Here is a 19,753-nt window from a genome sequence, read left to right as displayed (position 1 = left end):
GGTCGTACTTATTTATTTATTTTTGGCCATGCCTGCAGCATGTGAAAGTTCCTGGGTCAGGGATTGAACCTATGCCATAGCAGTGACCCAAGCCACAGCAGTGACATTGCTGGATCTTTAACCTCTAGGCCACCAGTCAACTCTTGCTAGGTAGAACTTTGATTCTTGACTTATTCTGGAAAACAAAGACCAGACCATCCACAGAACTAGTATATGTTTCTATAATATTTTATAGTATTTTTATTTAATTTTCATTTTTTTCCCTCCAAAGTCATCCTTTATTACTCTTCGTAATAGGTGCCTATGCATTGGTGTTCATCTGCTCGATTCCTTGTTTCTCCTGAATGCCTCCTCCTGTTACTGTTGTCTTGCAGTCTGCTCGCAGAGGGGTGGGGTGCCGAGGACCAGAGCAGGTGCTGGGGGGACTATGGCCTTGATCTCTGTAGGGCCTAGTCTTTGGCCAGAGCTTATGCTTTTTCTCCACCAGGGGTCACAAGTGAACCCAGGAGACTATGGATGGCTCGCCACAAACCCATCACCACTGCTGGCGACAATGAATTGAAGCGGGCTTTTCCCTTGTGATGATGGGTCAGTCATAATGAGATCCTGGTCGTCAGGCTAAGAAAATATGAGAGTTTGCCAGGAGACAACGTTTTGGCATTCACCAATAACAGAGTCACATGCAGAGGGCTGGTGAGGCAAGGCAGAGTGAGGAATTAGTTCCACTGTCTAATTTCCTTCCTGGTTTTTCTCTAGGCACCGACACAGAGCAATGTTTCATGGCTGTTTACTGAGCTGATGATTACCGAGTCCCAGATAATCTTTTTTTTTTTTTTTTTTTTTTTTTTTGGTCTTTTTGCCATTTCTTGGGCCGCTCCCGCGGCATATGGAGGTTCCCAGACTAGGGGTCAAATCGGAGCTGCAGCCACCAGCCTGCGCCAGAGCCACAGCAACTCGGGATCCGAGCCGCGTCTGCAACCTACACCGCAGCTCAGGGCAACGCCAGATCGTTAACCCACTGAGCAAGGGCAGGGACCGAACCCGCAACCTCATGGTTCCTAGTCGGATTCGTTAACCACTGCGCCACGATGGGAACTCCAAGTCCCAGATAATCTTAACAGAGCAGCACGAAAGCTATCCAGGGTAGGAGCATGAGAAGAAGAGCTTAGGGGGAGTTCCCATCATGGTGCAGCAGAAACACATCCGACTAGGAACCATGAGGTTGCAGGTTTGATCCCCGGCCTCGCTCAGTGGGATAAAGATCTGGCGTTGCCGTGAGCTGGGGGTAGATTGCAGATGCGGCTCAGATCTGGAGTTGCTGTGGCTGTGGTGTAGGCTGGCAGATGTAGCTCCTATTCGACCCCTAGACTGGGAACCTCCATATGCTGTGGGTACAGCCTTAAAAAAAAAAAAAAAAAAAAAAAGCTGGTAGAAGAACCTGATATGGGAGAGAGGGTTCTGATACCCTACCATTAAAACCTTTCCCAGAGATTACTTTGCCATACAGCAGAGATTGGCACAACATTGTCAACCAATTACACTTTCTTTTTCTTTAAAAAAATTTTTTTTATTATAGTTGATTGACAATGTTCTGTCAATTTCTGCTATAGCAAAGTGACAGAGTCATACATATACACATATATTTTTTTCTTACATTATCCTCCATTACATTCCATCACAAGTGACTATAATTCCCTGAGCTACACAACAGGATCTCATTGCTTATCCACTCCAATAACTTAAAAAAAAAAAAAATCTTTCCCAGAGAGAGAAAAGTAACCAGCCCAAATTGGAGAATACACTTAAGTATGTTTAAAGCTGTAAAAATTCAGAGGTATGTGATTAGTAAAAACTGCCCCCCCCTTTGGTATATTGATTTTTATTTTTAGCCCAGCCACTATTCAATTTTCCCTCGATCAAACTGCCCCCCATTGAAGCAGTTTTAACTGAGGCAGAGAACTGAGGGAACAGTCTTGTCCTCAGCGGAAATATTATTTTCTAAAACTTTGGATTTTACCCTCTTCAAGCCCAGTGACTTTGTGTGCAGAGTTCACTCATGCAGGGTGGACGTTAACTTGGCATCGACACTTTGCTGGTTTTCAAACCCCATGTTTTATTCATTTTTTTGGTCATTGATTATATAACCCAATTGCTGTTATGCAAAATAGAGATACACCATAAAACATACAGTGTATATAACCTGGCTGAGTGCAAGTGCTTTGTAGAACTTTAATAAGCAGAGAGTTTTTCTGTTTTGTTTGTCTTTGCCTTCTCTGTGGAAAAACCCCCAAACCCAAACCCCCAAACTTGACCTGGTCACCACCACCCTCAGTAAGAACCGCTGAGAATCTGGGCTACACCTTTTCACCGTTGAAAGTCTTTTGTAACCTGGCTAGGAATAAGGCAGCTTTCAAATCTGGCAAGTCTCTGGGTTCCATTAAGAACTCATTTAAATCCCTTCTCACTTGAGCCTGCATTTTCACTAACCCCTGGTGGATTTCAATTAGGATTGTTACAGAATGAGATGAGGATGGAAATGAGATTAATGTGAAGAAACAATGGAAAAGATAGCACATTAGATAATTAACGACTCACGTGTCTAGATTTTACTGGAGTCATCAAATCGCTGCGAGTGTAGACAGGAATTGTTATCCTGATAAAGTACGTCCCCAGTGATGAAATTAGCGCATACTTTGGAAAACTCTTGTAACAATAAAAACACGCATGGTTTTATGGCTCCGAAACAAATTGCCTGCATCACCTGAAGCCAGGTTTAATCGAAATAATGAAACTAATTAGATAAGAAATAATGAATGAAAAGACATATAAAGGTCTAGGTCAGGTGAAGAAAAGCTAATATATATATATTATATATATATACATACAATTGGTATGTTATAGTTGTATTAAAGTCCTGTTTCAAGGTATGTGAGAAAGGAAATTGCAAATTACGTTTGGTGCTACATAGAGCAAGGCCAAAATTTTCAAACTGTACAGTATTGTTTGGCATCAGATACCTGCTTTCCTCAGCTCCCTCCCCTCACGCCCAAACGGAACTGTTGCTGTTTATTATCTTGGAGCTGGACTCACGTCAAGAGTAGGTCATTAATTCAACCCTGGTTGACAGCAGTTTTCAGAAAAATAACGACTGATTATTAATGCAGAGTTCATGTCTCTAGTAAAATAATTTTTAAAAAAATCGTACAGAAAAGCTGCCTTTTCTTTCCTCCGGTTCCATGACTTTACCACATCTATAGGTTTGTGTCACCACCTCCACCGTGAGGTTATGGAACAATAGCCTCACCTCTAAAAATTCCCTGTGCCCTCCTCCCAAATCACATCCTTCCTCCATCCAATAGAATGTTTATGAGGTTTTTGTGTAGAGTTGTATGTCGTAGAGCCGGTCCCTAAGTGGTCACTGCTGGATCATGGGAGGAGAGGGTCCCTTTCTCGCCCATCTTGGCAGTGTGCTCATACAATCAGTGCATCTTCCTGAATGTGTTATATGAGTGACACATGCCTCCAAAACTGCATGGGATGGGATGGAATATGATCCAAAAGTCGGGTGTGCAGAAAATTTGCTGGCGTTGCATGTCTGATCACAGATTGAGGGGGTCAGAGGTAGCAATAGCCCAGGGAGGATCTGTGATAAATTCGACTTAAACCCAGGGAATGGAAGTGAGAAATGAACACTCCAGGTGGAGGAAGTGCGTGAGCAAAACACAGAGGTGGAAAAGTTCAGGATACCAGCAAAGCAAATGCAGTCGGCACGACCAGTGAGAAAGCTGCGTGGAGAGGGGTAGTGGAGCGTGAGACCCACCAGGCTGCCCGAAGAAGGGTTTTATTAATTGATGGTGGAAGAACATTGACCCTGCGCTGAGCTGGTGCACATCTGAAATGTGCTTCCAGAATAATTGGGCAGGACAAACCAGGCTTTGGGGACAAGTATACTTGGGACATCCAGAAAAGGTACCGGATGACGTCACAACTGCTCTGTAGTGAGGACGTGCCAGGGGCTGGTGTCCCAACCTCACGCTTTGTGCTTGGAGGTGGGTTCGCAGGAAGAGCAGTTTGCATGTTGCTCTTAAACCATCCTGTGGTCGCTTGTATTAAGGTTAGAATCAATGCACACTGCTGTATATAAGCTAGATAAGTAACAAGGACCTACTCTACAGCACAGGGAAATCTACTCAATGCTGTGTAATAACCTTTCTTTTCAGAAAAGGATCTGAAAAGGAATGGAGATATGTATATGTATAACTGGATCATTTTGCCGTCCACTTGAAATTAACACAACATTGTAAGTCAACAATACCCCAATACAATTAAAATTAAAAAACGATTAAGGAGTTCTCATTGTGGCTCAGCAGTGACGAACCCGAGTAGTATCCATGAGGACTTGGGTTCAATCTCTGGCTCTGCTCAGTCAGTTAAAGATCCAGTGTTGCTGTGAGCTGTGGTGTAGTTCGCAGGTACAGCTTGGATCCTGAGTTGCCATGGCTATGGTGTAGAAGGAGCGGCTACAGCTCCAATTCATCCACTAGCCTGGGAACCTCCATATGTCGCAGGTGTAACCCTAACAAGAAAAAAAATGAGGAGTTCCCATTGTGGCTCAGTGGTTAATGAATCCAACTAGGAACCATGAGGTTAAGGGTTCAATCCCTGGCCTTGCTCAGTGGGTTAAGGGTCCAGCATTGCCGTGAGCTGTGGTGTAGGTTGCAGACGTGGCTCGGATTCTGCGTTGCTGTGGCTGTGGGATAGGCCGGCGGCTACAGCTCTGACTAGACCCCTAGCCTGGGAACCTCCATATGCTGTGGGAGCGGCCCTAGAAAAGGCAGAAAGACCAAAAAAAAAAAAAAAAAAAAAAAAAAAGATGGTGTTAAAGGGGCATGCCAGGTGTTATTTACCTGATTATTAGATTCAAGAGTCCAGTGCCCAGAGGGAAGAAAAACTATTATCTTCACAAGACTTATTCTTCTCTGGATGGGCTATGCATGGTACATATAAGAAAAAATAGGAGGTCCTGCTGCGGCGCAGTGGGTTAAGAATCTGACAGCAGCAGCTTGGGTCACTGTGGAAGTGTGAGTTCGATTCCCCAGCCCAGCGCAGTGGGTTAAAGGCTCTGGCATTGCTGTAGCTGCCGTGTAGGTCACAGCTGAGGCTCAGATTCAATCCCTGGCCTGGAATCTTCCATATGCCATGGGTATGGCCATAAAATGAAAAAAAAGAAAAAAAAACAGCAGAGTCATACCTCAGATCTGCAGGAACTCATTCATTCATTCATTCATTCATTCAAAAACATGCTTTAAGCTCGTGTGTTAAATGCATGATATGGGCCCTTGAAACCCAGTTTGCAGGTTGGGCTCGACTTCTGGAAGCCAGGGCCACCCCCTGGCCATCTCAGCTTGAGCTGTCCTGGCTAGGCCTGTCAGCTCTCATCTTTTCAGTAACCAGAGAACTTTCCACTATTATCAGTGTCTTTGGGGGCATTGATCCTTGTCAATATACCTTCTTACATTTCTTTTTCTTTTCATGGCCACACCCATGGCATACGAGTTCCTGGGCCAGGGACTGAATCTGAGCTGCAGCTGTGACCTATGCCACAACTGTGGCAATGATGGATCCTTTAATCCACTGCTCAGGGCCAGGGATCAAACTGCACCTCTGCAGAGACCCGAGCTGCTGCCGTAGGATTCTTAACCCATTGCACCACAGCAGGAACAATCCTTCTTACATTTTTTGTATGCTTCCTCCTTCCATTTCTAGTCATCTCCTTTTCCTTTTTTTAAAAAAATTTTGTGTTGTGCTTCTTTTATTCTTTAGTATGTTTGTAATATTTAAAAAAATTTAAGTATAGTTGATTTACAGTGTTCTGTCAATTTCTGCTGTACAGCAAAGTGATCCAGTTTTATATACATACATACATACATTCTTGTTCCTTGGGCTACATACAGCAGAATCTCATTGCTTATCCACTCTGAAAGCAATGGTTTGCCTCTATCCACCTTCCTGACCCAAATTCTGGGACTCTTCCCCAGCTGGCCTTCTGCACCATCTGCCTACTCCTTTGTCGCCCACCCAGCTCATCACTTGAGCTGGTCCCTACTCTTGCCCACATCCGGGCTCTGATGGGCTAACTCGGTGCTGAAAAGGTGCTGCTACTTCTGACATGACCTACTGGGGCATGTTTCTACTGTGGATCTGTGGTCTCCTTTATTCCACACCAATGACTTGACCTTGACCAATGGCTTCAAGCTGCATCTTCTACCTCTGTTCGCACTTTTCACTTTAACATCTCGTTGTTTTCAGGCCTCCGGGCCCAGTCCCACTCCATCAGAAGAATGTGACACCTGCTTTACTCAAATGGCACCAAGAGTTGGTTTTTGGCTTCGAGGAATAGTTTTTGTTTTTTTGTTTTGTTTTGTTTTTTTAAATTCTAGTTTAGTTCCAGATGAATAACTAGAAAACTGGATTTCGTTCTATTTTAGATAGTTTTGAGAGAGCTTTCAAAAAAAAAAAAAGAGAGAGAGAGACTTCGTTCAAAATTGGGTTAAAAATGCATTCAGTTCTAGGGCCAGAAAATTGGGGTGCTTTCTTCTAGTTTTAGACTCCTGATATTATTTGAGTTTTGGCTTGGATTGGAGGGAAAATAGACTCGATGGAGGTGCTAGCTGTTAGGACTAAGTCATGTGTTGCCTGAGGGGCTGGACAAGTGTAAAAGTAAAATTGAATTTCCGGTGATTGACTGTGATGCGTGGGATGGAAATGTTTTACAAGCTGACAGTCCCATGGCCAAGCACAGGGGATGCAGGAGGTCAGGGAAGATGCTGACACATGTGGTCTGACACCCCCACCAACTGCTCTCCTTTGGGACAAAGAAGACAGTTAACCTTTGTTGTCCCACACAGGCAACTCAAGAAATCTGTGGAGCATATGTTTTTCTCATTTCTCTGAGGACTACCATGAAGAGTGGAGAAAAACAGTGCTTAGATAAACACCGAGGTCTGGATACTAGAGTCCAGCTGCTGACTTTTTCTTTTCTTTTCTTTTTTTTTTTTTTTTTTAAGGCTGCAGTGGTGGCTTATGGAAGCTCCTGGGCCAGGGGTCTAATGAGAGCCATAGTCATGCCAGATCCCAGACACATCTGTGACCTACTCGGCAGCTGGCGGTGATGCTGGATCCTTAAATCACTGATCGAGGCTTGGCATCGAACTCGAATCCTCATGGATGCTAGTTGGGTTCTTACCTGCTGAGCCATGGCAGGAACTCCCAAACTGATGTCCTGAAAAGGTCACGCTTGCTCCAAGCAGTCTTCTCAAAACTGTTTCATAAGAGCGCTTGGTACTCTCTCAACCCTGACACACGCCTCACCCCTTGGCATGAGGAAAGTACGCTTAGTTTCCCCTTCTGAGAAAAGTGACTGTTCTGAGGGTCTCCTGGGGCTGATGGATCCTGGTCACTTTGGGTCTTCTTTCTTCAAGGCAAGCAGTTTCAGGAGTGTTCTGCAAAGACCGAGCTGGGAGGACACTTTGCAGTGGGGTTTCTCTCTGTTCCCGGGACACGGGGGAGCTTTCCATTCATTGAACACAGGCGGCCACTCAAGTTTCACCACTGGTCCTGCTTCCATCTGTCCTACATACACAGCAAGATTACAAGGACCACGAAACAGAGGCAGGGTCCCCCTCCAGGGAGGACTGTGGGCGGGGCTTGGGAAGGATGCATGTCTTCCCCAGCGTCTGTTGGGAGCATCCCTGCCTGCCGTCCCCTTACAGCTCTGTGCACAGAGGACCCGATAAAGGCAGGTGTGTGCCGGGAGCAGATTCTGTGCTCAGAGAGCTCGGAGGAAGGGCGATGCCTTGGTGAGAAGGGCTGCATCTGATTTGATAGATGCTGCATCCAGACTCCTTGCCTCCTCACCCAGCCCAGCCCAGTTCTCACTCCCTTCCAGATGCTGAGCCCAGAGCCCTGCATCCCAAGTTCCATTCCATTCTTTATGGTGGGTCTGCTCTTCTCCCCACTGTACAGATGGAGGCTCAGAGGTGTGGGGTAACTTGCCCTGAATCACAGAGATAACACTCCTGGAGCCTGAATCAAGTCTCTTTCTGGCTAGAGAACCTTGGCTTGTGACAACTGGAATTAAGGACTCACCTTTCTCTGTACCTGAACTTGAGATGACAAGGGCAGGACTTACTCTGATGACTCAAGTCCCCTTCATTTAAAGCTGGCTGGTGCTTTGTCGTCCCTCCTTTCTCCTTGAGGACCAGTGCTTGAGGATTAGGTCAGTTTATTCGTTCCAGCCTGGCATTGGTTTTCCTCTCTGTTTTTCTCCATCCCCACAGCCCTGTCTTGGAGCCATCTGGTCCTCTGTGCCTGGCTCCTCCTCTGACAGCCTGCAGCTTCCGTGGCACTCGGAAGACACTGCCTGTGCTGCTGTTTTTCTTTTTTCCTTTCTCATTTGGGGATTTTTTTATTTTATTGATGTATAGATAATTTACAGTGTTGTCTTAATTTCCGCTGTAGAGCAAAGTGATTCAGGTATACAGATATATACATTCTTTTTCATATTCTTTTCCATTACAGTTTATCTCAAGATGTTGAATATAGTCCCCTGTGTTATACAGTAGGATCTTGCTGTTGTCCATCCTATAGATACTAGTATGTATCTGCTCATCCCAAACTCCCAGTCCTTCTCCCTCACATGCCCCCTCTGCTTTGGCAAACCACATGTCTGTTCTCTATGTCTGTGAGTCCGTTTCTGTTTTGCATATAAGTTTGCTTGTGTCATATTTTAGATTCTACATATAAGTGATATCATATGGGATTTGTCTTTCTGTCTGACTTACTTCACTTAGTGTGATAATCTCTAGGTCCATCCGTGTTGCTGCTAATGGCATTATGGCATTCTTTTTTTATGGCTGAGTAGTATTCCACTGTCCTGCATTCTTTAAGGGCTCTTTAAGGAGGTGTTTAGAGGTTGGACAAGGAAAGGTTGGAGCTAAGTAAAGAGAATACAGTGTGCTGGGGTGGAGATGTGCTGCAGTATTTTAAACAGGGTGGTCAGGTGTGCTTCTTTCAGATGAGGATATTCGAGCAAAGATTGGAAGGGTATGTGGGGAGTGGTGTGTGTGTGTGTGTGTGTGTGTGGTGTACACCTAACTCAACTGTATGCTCCTGGACAGGGGTCACGCTTTATATTACTTGATGTCCCCTGTGCTAGGCGCATGGTACACTCCCAAGGCCCATTGACTGGATTTAGACCATATCAGATTTAGCGAATTGCTACCAGGACTGAATTAGGGATGAGTGAATAGTGGGATGATTTAATTTTCCTTAAGGGTCTCTCTCTCTCACAATAATGTTCTTGCTCTTCCCACCCCCCACCCCACTGCTGGCCATAAAGGTAATATACTAAGTGTAGAAAATTCTGAAAACCCAACAACATAAAGAAGAAAATAAAAGTCACTCATAATTCCAGGTCTCCATATAATCACTGGTAAGCATTTTGGTGTATTTTCACACACACACACACATGCACACATACATATGCAAGTTTTAAAAAATGAGAGCCATATTTAGCAATAATGTTAAAACATTTGAATGGTCTGTATGTCAAGGGCACAGACCTGCTGTAACCCCTGAGTATCTGGCTGGTAGGGAGAGCCAGGGGCCCAGTGGGGGAGCATTGCAAGCAGGGGGCATGCGGGCCGCTGCTATTTCCCAACGCGCTGGTCCGGGGTGGCTGTTACCAGTGCATCCGAGTCACCTACTTCTTTTTACACACATCACATGATGACAACACAGTGCACAGGGCTTTTAACTAAGTGTGTAATTCTAAAAGTATTTTTCTTTTGGATGTTTAGTTACGGGACTAAAACCATCAATTAGCAAAGGTCGGAATATTCAAAATACCCCTCTTCTTGGGAAAAGCAACCCCAACGATCCTGCCTTTCCTCTGTCCCTCACTCTAAACAGTTTTGCTGGTACCCTTGCCTCCCTTTCAGCAGCTGCTGACTTGATGTGCCGACTTCTAAGTGCCAGGATATTTAGGGAGGAAAAGTTGACAAGAGCGAAGTAAACTGACTGGAGAGGCTGTGGATCCTGGTTGCTTCCCAGCCGAAGTTGTCGGATGTGTTGGTGCATCCCGAGGCTTGTCTGAAGGAGCCGTGCTGACAGGGGCTCCTCCCGCTCAACAGTCCTTCTGTCCAATGATCCTTTCCTCACAGCTGCTGCTGCCAGGACCCAGTCTGTTGCTTAAAGTCAAAGGCTGCATGCTCACCTAATTGCTTGGAGAGCAGTGGAAGGATGTTGGGTCCTATCATGAAGACTAGCCAAGCAAACAGTGGCACACGGTGTGCTCCCCGCATTTCCCAAGATTGAAAACATCTCCAGCCACAGAAAGGGAGGTGGAATGGGGAACACGGTTGACTTTCTTATGTGGGTTTTGAGATGAAACCCATTGTTGAGAGCAGAGGTACTGATGTTCCACAGATAAAAAGAAGGAATTAAATTCAAAAAGCATTTATTGACCATTCAGTAGATGTTAGGCACTGGGCCAGGTGCCAAAGACCGACTGGGTCCTGCAGCCCTAGAGCTTTCATGGTACTTCTAGAAGGGAGTATTAATTGGAAGTAGAGCAGTGGTGATACATTTTGGTAATTTCCTAAGTGGGAGTAGGACTGAACAGTGGTTTCTCAGTGAAACATGGCTTTGATTCATCTTATGTCTTGAGCTGCTTCTATACAGAAGAGACTGTTTACACTTCTCCCCAGATGAGTATGTCCAGTGTGTCTTCAAGCATTACAGGTGTATTTCACACACTGCAATTTACTATTATGCTTTCAATTCTCCAAGAGGAACAGCTTTCAGTGTGCTGAGCCATTTTGAGTGGGACAGGTGCCTAAGAAAACCATGAAAAGATATGTATGTTACCATATGTGGAGAAAGAATAAAACTGCATCTTGAGAGAGGTGTATGCACGCCAGCTCAGTTGTGTCCTTCCTGCACGGGGTGAGGGACCTGAGGAACTAAAGGAGATTCTTGCTTTCTGGACTTCACAGCTTCCAGACCACATCCCAAGCACTCAGCATCTCACAATCCCCAGCCTGGTAGCCCTGAACCCACTGCCAGTGCTGGCAAGGTCTGTCTTCTAGAATGATGACTGGGCTGTCAGTGAGTGCTGGTGTGTATAATCATGAATACAAGACCCCCTCCCAGCATAGGATGCAGATGGAGGAGGAGAAGCTGGCCGGACCCTCTCAGATGTTAGATCTCAGCCTGCATATAGCTATGGGGATTTTCTCATTTGCTAAAGAAAAAGTAAGGCAGGAATTCCCTGGTGGTTCAGCAGGTTAAGGATCCAGCTTTGTCACTGCCGTTCTGTGGTTCCATTCCCGCACTAGGAACTGCATGCTTCAGGCATGGCCAAAAAAAAAAAAAAAAAAAAAAAAGCTAAGGCAAGGTGATTTTCATGTGTGTGTGTGTTTAATCTTTTCAACTTTTCCCATTACTACCTAGGGTTCCCCTCTGATAATTTTTTTTCTATGGCTGCACCTGCAGCATATGCAAGTTCCTGGTCTAGGGGTCAAATCAGAGCTGTAGCTGAGGCCTACCCCACAGCCACAGCAACGTGGGATCCAAGTCGCATCTGCAACCCACACTACAGCTTCTGGCAACACGGGATGCTAAACACGCTGAGTAAGGCTAGGGATCAAACCCACATCCTCATGGATACTGTGACGTATTCTTGACCTGGTGAGCCGCAGTGGGAGCTTCCCCACTCTGATAATTAAAACAGAATAGAAATACCTTTTGTTAAAGAGAGGATTCTGTTTATTAATGTGTCCTCTACCGTTTAAAGAAGAGGAAAAATAAACCAGAGCGTTTATTTTGTGCACCATTGTCTTCTTTGAAATAATGGATTACATCTTAATCCTACCCACATTTAGGATGAGGACTCCATCTGGAAGGCCTAGCCTTCCAGGGAAATGTCTGTGTCACACGTGTCCATCCAGTCCTTTGCCAAGTGCTTAATAGAGCTGCAGCTGCTGGTAAGATATGCTGAGGTCCTCTGGAGAGACCTAAAGGGCAGAGGGGGGTGCTCAGGATAGAGCCTGGCAGGCACAGCATTTGGGGTACAGCCTTGATCATCTAAGTCATTTGCTTTAAATAATTACAATTAGACACTCTTCTTTTTGTGTGGTTCCTTCCTTCCTTTTTTTTTTTTTTTTGTCTTTTATCTTTTTAGGGCCACACTGGTGGCATATGCAGGTTCCTAGGCTAGGGGTTGAATTGGAGCTGGAGCTGCCAGCCAGCAACCAGGCACAGCAACGCCAGATCCCAGCCGAGTCTGCGACCTACACCACAGCTCACGCAATGCCGGATCCTTAACCCATTGAGCAAGGTGAGGCCAGAGATCGAACCTGCATCCTCATGGATGCTAGTCAGATTTGTTTCTGCTGAGCCACGATGGAACTCATCCTTTCTATTTTTAATACCATTAAATTTGAAATAATAAAGGATGTTTCACCCTTTCCGTTTTACAGTTTTCCTTTGGATTTGTTCCCGGCATAAAAGTTAAAATTAGACAAGAGTTGCAGGATCTTTAAATTAATAATCTAATGAATCTCAGGTTGTTGTCCTCAGGTTGCTCTGGGAAAGACAGGAAATGCGCTCCAGTAAATCCTTCTTTGTAGGTTTTTTGCCATCCTAATGTCACAACTGAGGACAGTGTCTTTTGCTTTGGAGCTGACTGCAGAATCATGGACTGTCAGAGCTGATAGGGATCTGAGGGGTCACGTGGTGGCATTGCTTTGTTTCATGGGTGAAGCATGAGGATGCAGAGAAGGCAAATGCCAAGGTCACGGAGCAAGTATATAGCAGGATAGGACCCTAGACTCCATGATATGCTTCCCTCTTCAGTTCATGGGACTGCATCAGTGATGAGGTGGCTCAAAGAGAAAATCCCCACCCGCCACCCCTGCCCCAACCCCAGAAACCCAAATAAAAACCCAGAACAATACCTTATCCTGAACTTTAGGTGAGTGCATAATGAACCATTCTGAATAAATTAGGAGCTTCATTTAGGACTGATGTGGCTTTAGCCTTCTGCATGTGTAGTCAGTCCTTGTTATTTGCAGTAATTATGTCCAGTAGAGTCACTGTGAACACTGAATTAGTGAATGTCAAACCACCGATCCTGGGGGAAATGCAGGGTTAGGTTCCTGAGAGTCTCTGGTCACATTTCCATCAATCAATCAGTGTATAGTCTTGTTTCATGTGTGTTTCTGTTTAAAGATGTCTTACCTGATATATCTAGTTGATTCGTTAACATTGAACTCATAGCCAACAGCACTATAAAATTCATGCCTGAAAGAAGCTCATCTATTTTCTCCAAAAGGCACATCAAAACCTTGTGTTAGAACAGTAGATGGCATGTTAACTGTGCTGGGGGCCATTTTATTTATTTTTTTAAATTTATTTTTACTTTTGTGTTTTTATTAATGATTTTTTCCCGTTATAGTTGGTTTATAGTGTTCTGTCAATTTTCTGCTGTACAGCAAGGTGACCCAGTTACACATACATATTTACATTTTTTTTTCTCACATTATCATGCTCCATTGTAAGTGACTAGATACAGTTCCCAGTGCTGTACAGCAGGATCTCATCACTCATCCATTCCAAAGGAAACAGTCTGCATCTATTAACCCCAAATTCCCAGTCAATCTCACTCCCTCCCCCTCCCCGTTGGCAACCACAAGTCTGTTCTCCATGTCCATGATTTTCTTTTCTGTGGAAATGTTCATTTGTGCCATATATTAGATTCCAGATATAAGTGATATCATATGGTATTTGTCTTTTTCTTTCTGATTTACTTCACTTAATATGAAAGTCTCTAGTTGCATCCATGTTGCTGCAAATGACATTATTTTGTTCTTTTTTTATGGTTGAGTAGTATTCCATTGTGTATATAACCACATCTTCTTAATCCATTCATCTGTCATGGACATTTAGGTTGTTTCCTTGTTTTGGCTATTGTGAATAGTGTTGCAGTGAGCACACGGATGCATGTGTCTTTTTCAAGGAAAGTTTTGTCTGGATGTATGCCCAAGAATGAGATGGCTGGGTCATGTGGTAGTTCTATATATAGTTTTCTAAGGTACCTCCATACTGTTTTCCATAGTAGTCTGGGGGCCATTTTAAATAGCTAATTCCAGGAGTTCCCTTCATGGCTCAGTGGTTAATGAACCTGACTAGGATCCACGAGGATGCAGGTTCCATCCCTGATCTCACTCAGTGGGTAAGGGATCCGGCATTGCTATGAGCTGCAATGTAGGTCGCAGATGCGGCTTGGATCCCATGTTGCTGTGACTGTGGTGTAGGCTGGCCACTGGAGCTCTGATTTGACCCCTAGCCTGGAAACTTCCATATGCCACGGGTGCAGCCCTAAAAAGCAAAATAAAAATAAAAATAAATAGCTAAATTCCCAACCACAAGCCCCCCACCCCCAAAAAAGACACTAACCTCCTTGAAAAGGACATTTCCTTATAGCATGAGAGCTGAAACAGGACAGCAGAGCATTAGCTTTTTCAACCTCAGCTGGGATTGTTATTAAGTTGGGGACTCAAATTTTTGACACTCCATCCACGTCCATAAATGACCACACATGTTGTGAGTATTGTTTTGGGGGTTACTGATTTTAGTTAGTGAATTTGCAAATAAAGAATTTGCAAATAAGAAGAATTGACTGTCTATAAATTTTGCTCTTGTCACCACACATGATAATTTCACCCATTAATTTTTTTAAAACACAGCACAATTATATTTTAAATTGCAAGCAAAATACAAAACACCATAGTAAACTGATGGCATTAAAAACATGGTATTTCATTTGTAATGCATGACAGATGGTTAATATCCTTAGTCATAAATGAGTTCTTAGAAACCAATAACACAGACATTTATATTACAAGGGAGATAAAAAAAAAGAAGAAACTGAAATAACACAAATGACCAGTAATGGTTAAACATACATGAAAATGACTGAGCTGAACAGTAACAGAGTTCAGCAATTTCTTTGTAACCTCTTGTTGCCAAAGATTAAAAATCTAATATTTGTACAGTTTTAGGAAACAGTCCCTCATAAACAAACACTGTGGATAAGACCAGTGAGGACCCATCTATACAGTTGGGAGAAATCTGTAGACAGGACTCAAAATATGAATTTTGGATATCCTGAGTACTGGCAATTCGACATCATAAGAATTATTTCAACAAATTATTGGGACAAATTACAATAATTTATATATAAATCATACTTACTGCAAAGGGAAATTTGTAGCTAGTGTATGGATCCCCAAATGACTTGCATATTAATTTATAAATACACTCAAAAGGATGTGTAGAATTAAGAAAACAAAAGGCAAATTAAAAACATATTTCACCAATTTCCATGTCCTTTGAAATCTTGAAAAAGATGCTTTTCATGAACCGATTTTAATTTTTCCTGTGATAAGTGAAAATTTTAAATACAGGCACCTAATATTTATGATACCATTGAAACAAAGCTTTGTAATTACACCATGTTGAGCCTCTCCATGAAAATCTGAGATTTAGTCCAATGGCAACAATGAAAACAGTCAACATGCCTGGTTATAGTTTTCTCCAATAACATTCTTTAGGTCACTTTCAAACTTGAGCCTTCTCAGTCCAGTTTTTCTTGTCTACAGGGAGTGTCTATTGCAACACATCAGTGCAGAGTCTACAGATGTTATGAAGATTGTCTTTTAGTTTTCGTAAAGATGGTGGCAGAAGCAATGGTATCAGTTTCCTATTCAGTCATCACCTGTCTAAGTGCTGAACTCTGAATCCAGTGAGCACTCAAACCATCCTTACAATCATGACCACCAGGGCTTCTCCTGGTTCCAGAGATGGGAGTGAAGAACACTGGGAATGAAGAATACTGCAGCAGGTCTGGTGGTTCCAATTATTGAGATTAAAAACAAAGATGGCAAAAGCATCTTTTGTTGCCACTGTCATCTCCTGGGGTTTAAAGCTGAAATTTGTAAATGAAGGAACTCCATAGGAAGAATAATGTTCCCGATGGCGGCTACCCCCAGGTCATATACAAGTCTGCCTTTTTTTCACCATGTTTACCTCAAATCCTCTCTTCCCCCTTCATCTTTCCTTGGGTAACCCAACACTCTGTTTCACCAGGTAACTCTCTGCTGCACTAGCCTCTGTCACAGGCTCTTCATGATCACGCAAAACTATGCATAATAGGAGTGCCTGTTGTGGCTCAGCGGAAATGAATCTGACTAGCATCCATGAGGATGCAGTTTTGATCCCTGGCCTCGCTCAGTGGGTTAAGGATCCAGCATTGCTGTGCGCTGTGGTGTGAGTCACAGATGCTGCTCAGATGGATCCTGTGTTGCTAAGGCTGTGGTGTAGGCTGGTGGCTACAGCTCCAATTCGACTCCTAGCCTGGGAACCTCCATATGCCACAGGTGTGGCCCTAAAAGGATAAACAAATAAACAGAAAGTTAGATACAAAAGCCCAACACTCCAAAGATGTCAGTAGCAGCAGGGAGGACAGGTAGAAATCAGTTGTATCTCTAGAATTCCCTCTGTTGTTTAAATGTTGCTTTGGAAATACCTTTAAAATTTTACAGGCAGAAAGTAGCAGCAGCCCCTTAAATAGTCCTCGCTTTGTACAGTAACGTTAAAATTTTGCCATGTTCTTCCAGGTAACTTTCTATTCAATAATTAAGACATGCATTTTAGATTTTCGATTGTCATGTAGCTATATACAAATATGTAAATAGTGTTTTAGTGTTTACCTTACACATGTACAAAAATTTCAAAAAGAATGCTAAGATAATCACCACTATCATCATCCTAATGAGTAAGCAAATCTTAACTCTATTTTCTTGTCTAGGTAACCCCATTTTCCAGTAATAGTAACCATTAAAATTTAAATTAGAAAAAACAGAGAAAAACATATCAACTAAATATGTGACACACCTCTATACACGTATTTATTTGATATTTGTTCAAAAATGACATAATCTGGAGTTCTCATCATGGCTCTGTGGTTAATGAACCCTGACTAGCATCCTTGAGGACACAGGTTCGATCCCTGACCTTGCTCAGGGGGTTAAGGATCCGACATTGCCATGAGCTGTGGTGTAGGTCACAGACGTGGCTTGGATCCCGTGTTGCTGTGGCTGTAGTGTAGGCTGGCAGCTGCAGCTCTGATTTGACTCCTAGCCTGGGAAACTCCACATGCCTTGGGTGCGGCCCTAAAAAGACAAAAGACCAAAAAAAAAAAAAAAAAAAAGACATAATTTAAAAAATCAACTTAAAACACCCTTCAATGTCAATTTTTTTCAGTGTTTGAATGATACTTATATGAGTACCATTGTTCCTATACTCATTCTATATCATACTTTCTTCTTTATACATTTGAGTAGGAATAGATAAAATTCAATAAGCAAATTCCATCAATTCGGAAGTTTTACACACTCAAATTGTGATTGCTGATTGCCAAACTGCTGTTCAAAAAGATAGACTTATTTACCCTTTGAGTAAGATGTGATAGGATCTCAATAAAAATTCTGTTTTCATACAGATGTTTAGATGTATATAGATGCATATATTGAAACATTAAAAAGAAATGTAACTGCTAAAGTGTTTTATATAAAAATTATTATTCCTTTAGCTGTAACATAAAGCAGACCTCTGTGTTTATTTAAACATACAACTGAAATACTGTTTCTATCCATTAATGTTTATTTATTTATTTATTTATTTATTTGTCTTTTTGCCTTATCTAGGGCTGCTCCTGCAGCATATGGAGGTTCCCAGACTAGGGGTCTAATCAGAGCTACAGCTGCCGGCCTATGCCACAGCCACAGCCACGTGGGATCTGAGCCTTGTCTGTGACCTACACCACAGCTCACAGCAATGCCAGATCCCTAACCCACTGAGTAAGGCCAGGGATCAAACCTCATAGTTCTTAGTGGGATTCGTTTCCGCGGGGACATGATGGGAGTTCTGAGGCTCCCTTCTTAGGTGAAGAGGTGAGTCTCTATGGATGCTTGCCCCAAGGATCCTGCCTCAAATCTTTTCACCTCAGCCTCAGTTAGGACTACTCGTTAGGTCCAAGGATAACCACAGTCAGGCCCATAGACTCACAGATCCTTACCTTTGGTAAGACCTTTCTTCTCAGCTCCAGATCTGTTTCTTTAGTTTTCTCCTTGGCATTTCCACCAGAATGTTCCCCTGGGACCTCAGCATGTCCCAAAGACTTCTCATCACCTTCTTTTTTTTTTTTTTTTTTTTTTTTAGGAAATTGCATTATTTGGATTCTTTTTTTTTCCCCAAAGTTTTATTTATTTATTTATTTATTGATTGATTGATTGCTATTTCTTGGGCCACTCCCGCGGCATATGGAAGTTCCCAGGCTAGGGGTTGAATTTGGAGCTGCAGCCACCGGCCTACGCCAGAGCCGCAGCAACGCTGGATCCAAGCCGCTTCTGCAACCTACACCACAGCTCACGGCAACACCAGATCGTTAACCCACTGAGCAAGGGCAGGGACTGAACCCGCAACCTCATGGTTCCCAGTCGGATTCGTTAACCACTGCGCCACGATGGGAACTCCCTCATCACCTTCTAACCCATCCCAAAGCCTAGTCCTTCTTCTTCTCTGCTTGGGTTCTTGGTTACTTGGGCCACTGCCCCACTGGTCACCTAAGCCTGCAGTCAAAACGATGTCCTTAATTTGTTCCTCTCCTTTTCTCCTCTCATCAGATTATCCTATGAAGACCCACAAATCTATCTTTGTACCATTCCCCCTGCCCTGCCCTGGCCGTGTCTCTTCAATGGCATGGTCACAGTGATCTCCCAATCTTCCTTGAGCTGTGGTGTAGTCTCGCCTGGCTTTTAGTCTTGCCTCTCTCCAACCCACTGTCCACACTGTTCCTAGAGGGATCTCTGGAAAATGCAAATATGACCATATCACACACTTTGAATCTTTCAGTAACTCCCTATTGACCACTGGAGACATTTAACTTTAATAAGAGCCTTTCATAATTGGACCCTTCCTTCCCCTACTCGGTCATCTCCTATCACCCCTTTTATTCCAATGTGATATTGTGATTTAATAAGAAATATATAGTTAATCTTTGTCAGACATTGTCAGAACCCTTGGAATTTCCTGAGTGATAGAGGTGGGAGGAGTGTCTTTTGTTATTCCCCATAATCCCCTTTCCGACCATACCTAGTTTATGTTAACAACAGGATCCTCCCTGGGCCCCTAGACAGCTTCTGAATGGGGGCTGGTTGCCAGAGGAACTAACCGTATTAGTTAGGTGGAAATTTCAGCCCCATCCTTTTACCTCTGGAGAGTTAATCAGCAATATCCAATGATTTAATCAATTATGCCTACATGATGGAACTCATATCCACAAGCTGGGAGGTGAGGGTGGCACCCCCCAACTTTATGGGGACAGAAGTTTCGGTGCTCAAGACCCTTCCAGACTTCACTCTATGTACCTCTTCATCCAGCGGTTCACTTGTATCCTTTATAATAATCTGGTAATAGTAAGTACACTCTTTTGTGTGTGTGTGTGTGTGTTTGAGTTCTTTGAGCCATTCTAGCAAATGCTCAGATCCAAGGACGACATTGTGAGAAGCCCTGATTTATGGCCAGTTGTTTAGGAGAAATACAGGAGCCCAGGACTTGCGACTGACAT

The 19,753-nt window shown here is 43.4% G+C and overlaps 1 protein-coding gene and 1 long non-coding RNA gene across 11 annotated transcripts in view; both read left to right on the top strand.

The window, feature by feature from the left end:
* The window catches only part of LOC110262135 (uncharacterized), a 285,706-nt gene that overhangs the window by 78,643 nt on the left and 187,310 nt on the right, over positions 1-19,753 (top strand). Inside the window, exon 5 of one of the 10 annotated variants that reach the window (XR_014812784.1) lies at positions 15,726-16,015. The exons of the other annotated variants lie outside the window; for them this stretch is intronic. The gene's annotated coding sequence lies outside the window, so the exon portion shown is untranslated. Of the gene's footprint in view, positions 1-15,725; positions 16,016-19,753 lie in introns of those variants that run through there. 10 annotated transcript variants of the gene reach the window in all.
* Positions 3,972-10,495, top strand: LOC146400899 (uncharacterized). Its single transcript, XR_014812791.1, has 2 exons — positions 3,972-4,114; positions 7,068-10,495. It is a non-coding gene; the product is annotated as an uncharacterized LOC146400899 (long non-coding RNA).

This window comes from Sus scrofa, chromosome 8 (genome assembly GCF_054392235.1).
Source record: "Sus scrofa isolate SSC_HxYL_T2T_F1_AM1 chromosome 8, Sscrofa_HxYL_maternal_Yorkshire_Landrace_v2.0, whole genome shotgun sequence".
NCBI lineage: Eukaryota > Metazoa > Chordata > Mammalia > Artiodactyla > Suidae > Sus > Sus scrofa.
This window is presented reverse-complemented; position numbering and strand designations above follow the sequence as displayed.